This window comes from Mandrillus leucophaeus, unplaced genomic scaffold, assembly GCF_000951045.1.
Source record: "Mandrillus leucophaeus isolate KB7577 unplaced genomic scaffold, Mleu.le_1.0 Scaffold141, whole genome shotgun sequence".
Lineage (NCBI taxonomy): Eukaryota > Metazoa > Chordata > Mammalia > Primates > Cercopithecidae > Mandrillus > Mandrillus leucophaeus.
The window spans coordinates 802,798-806,054 of NW_012101377.1; positions in this window are offsets into that span (position 1 = coordinate 802,798).

Below are 3,257 nucleotides of genomic sequence, written 5' to 3' on the forward strand. Positions count from 1 at the left end.
AGACCAGCCTGCCAACGTGGCAAAACCCTGTCTCTGCTAAAAATACAAAAAAAATTAGCCAGGTGTGGTAGTGCATGCCTGTAATCCCAGCTACTCAGGAGGCTGAAGTAGGAGAATCACTTGAACCCGGGAGGTGGAGGTTACAATGAGCCAAGATCGCACCACTGCACTGCAGCCTGGGCAACAGAGTGAGACTCTGTCTCAAAAATAATAATAATAAATAAATATAGCTGTTTGGTTGTAGATGTGGAGTTGTATTCACTTCTGAATCCTCAACTTAGTGCAGGGCATACACTAACTGCTTATTTAAAAAGGAATGAATTTAACAGCTACTGAGAGTGTGGCCCAGTGCGATGATGCACGTCTGTAATCCCAGCATTTTGGGAGGCCAAGGTGGGAGGATTGCTTGAGCCCAGGAGTTTGATGTTATAGTGAGCAGTAATCACACCACTGAACTCCAGCCTGGGTGACAGAATGAGACCTCATTTCCAAAAAAAAAAAAGTGTCCACACTCAAATTCAACAACCCCATAGGATGTTGTATTTGGAAATCCAGCTCTTGAGCCAGACAAGAAATCACTTAACCTCTCTGAGCCTCCATTTTCTCCCCTGTAACATGGGGCTAATAATACAACACTAAATGAAACAAAACCGATAAAGTATTTAGCCTCATGGGGCCAGGACATTGCAAAGTGCTGGTAACCATAATAGGAAAACCTGCAGGAGAAAATTGAACAAATGAGCACACATGAAAAAGTTACAAAGTTTTCAGTTTTCAGAACCTTACCACAGGTTCTGTGCTCCATGATTTCATTCTGAGATCCATTACTAACTCCTTAGGTTTTGTTTGTTTGTTTGTTTTGAGCCGGAGCCTTGCTCTATCGCCCAGGCTAGAGTGCAGTGGCGTGACCTCAGCCCTCTGGGTTCAAGCAATTCTCCTGCCTCAGTCTCCCTAGTAGCTGAGATTACAGGCCTGCGCTGCGCTACCACACCCAACTGATTTTTGTATTTTTAGTAGAGACGGGGTTTCACCATGTTGGCCAGGCTGGTCTCGAACTCCTGACCTCAAGTGATCCGCCCGCCTCAGCCTCCCAAAGCGCTGGGATTACAGGCGTGAGCCACTGTGCCCAACCACTCCTTAGCTTCCACTTTAGCTCTTATTATTCAGGTGTAGAGATTCTTTTTTTTTTTTTTTTTTTGAGATGGAGTTTTGCTCTTGTTGCCCAGTCTGGAGTGCAATGGTGCGACCTCGGCTCACTTCAACTTCCACCTTCCGGGTTGAAGCAATTCTCCTACCTCAGCCTCCAGAGTAGCTGGGATTACAGGCGCCCGCCACCATGCCAGACTAATTTTTTGTATTTTTAGTAGAGATGGGGTTTCACCATATTGGCCAGGCTGGTCTCAAACTCCTGACCTCAGGTGATCCACCCACCTTGCCCTCCCAAAGTGCTGGGATTACGGGGGTGAGCCACCTCACCCGGTCAGGTGTATAGATTCTAATGTCGGTTTAGCCACAGCCACGTGGAACCAACCTTCAGGTGCCTCCCCATCCAGTCAAATCATGCAATCCCAACAGAATACTTGACACTCATCCATAGATTCCCTTAAAGAATTACCTTCCAGGGCCTGAGGCACCAGCCCAGCCCCCAAATAATCCTATCAGAGCAATGCCTCCAACAAATTCTAGAGACTGTCCTGTTAGCAAATGTTTACCTGTGCCGCACACCATGTTAAGACTTCTATAATCGCCTGGTATGGTGGCTCACGCCTGTAATCCCAGCACTTTGGGAGGCTGAGGCAGGCAGATCGCTTGAGCTCAAGGAGTTTGATATCAGCCTGGGCAACATGACAAAATCCTGTACTAAAAAATACAAAAATTAGCCTGCAATCCCAGCATTTTGGGATGCCAAGGCATGCGGATCACTTGAGGTCAGGAGTTCAAGACCAGCCTGCCAACGTGGCAAAACCCTGTCTCTGCTAAAAATACAAAAAAAATTAGCCAGGTGTGGTAGTGCATGCCTGTAATCCCAGCTACTGAGGAGGCTGAGGCAGGAGAATCACTTGAACCCAGGAGGCAGAGGTTGTAGTGAGCAGAGATCACGCCACTGCACTCCAGCCTGGGTGATAGAGCAAGACTCTGTCAAAAAAAAAAAAAAAAAAAAAGACTTTTATAATCATTATTTCATTTAAAACTCCCAAAATATCTATGACATAGACGAAATTATTATTCCCATTTCCCATGAGAATACTGGCTGGGCATGATGGCTTATGGCCTGAAATCCCCAATTGCTTGAGCTCAGGAGTTCAAGACCAGCTTGGGCAGCATAGTGAGACCCCCATCTCTACAAAAAAAAAAAAAAATTATAAATTAAAAAAATTAGCCAGGCATAGTGATGCACACCTGTGGTCCCAGCTACTCAGGAGGCTGAGGTGGGAGGATGGTGTTGCAGTCTTTCTGCTCCTTAGCTCAGCTAGGTCCGAGTTCTTTACCCAGAAAAAGGAAAAATTAGGAATATGGACACTGGAGAGTGAGTGGAGTAGAATTTACTAAGCAAAAGGAAAGCTCTCAGCAAAGAGAGGATATGAGGGGTGGTTCTCCTACCCTACTTGAAAGCAGGAAAGTCCCCCAGGTGGTTGGGTCCGGGGGCCCTTTATGGACTCAGAATGGAGATTGTGTGCTGATTGGTTTGTGAGTATGCAAAACAGGTTCAAGTAAAGACACCACTCAAAGGTGGGCACAACAGTGCAGAAAAACCGATTAGGAAAGGGTAGGTATATGTAAAAAAGGTGAAGGCTGGGGCCCAATCGGAGGAAAGTGCACCAAATAGGAAGAAAGTTCTCAATCCAGTTGGAGGATTTAACTTGTAGCTTGGCCTTCAGGCTTTAAACGCTCTTCAGCTTGGAGCTGGGGTTTCACCGGGGACTCACCTTTATCTTCGTAGGCATTTGTCGGCCTCCTGCCACTCTCACTGGCTTAGGCCCGGGAGGTCAAGGATGCAGCGAGCCATGATGACACCACTGCTTGCCAGCCTGGGCAACAGAGTGAGACTGTGTCTCTAAAAAAAAATAATTAAAAAAATTAAAAACTAATTTTAAAGAAGATGAGAAAACCAAAACTTGAAGAGGTAAAGGAAACAGATTCGTATTTATCCAAACATTGTCTAAGGCTGTTTTCTGAGTGTTGTCTGATCAAGACAATGTGGAAATTATGTCTAAAACTTGGCAATCTTCTCAATTCATCTGGTTAAGCGGATACAT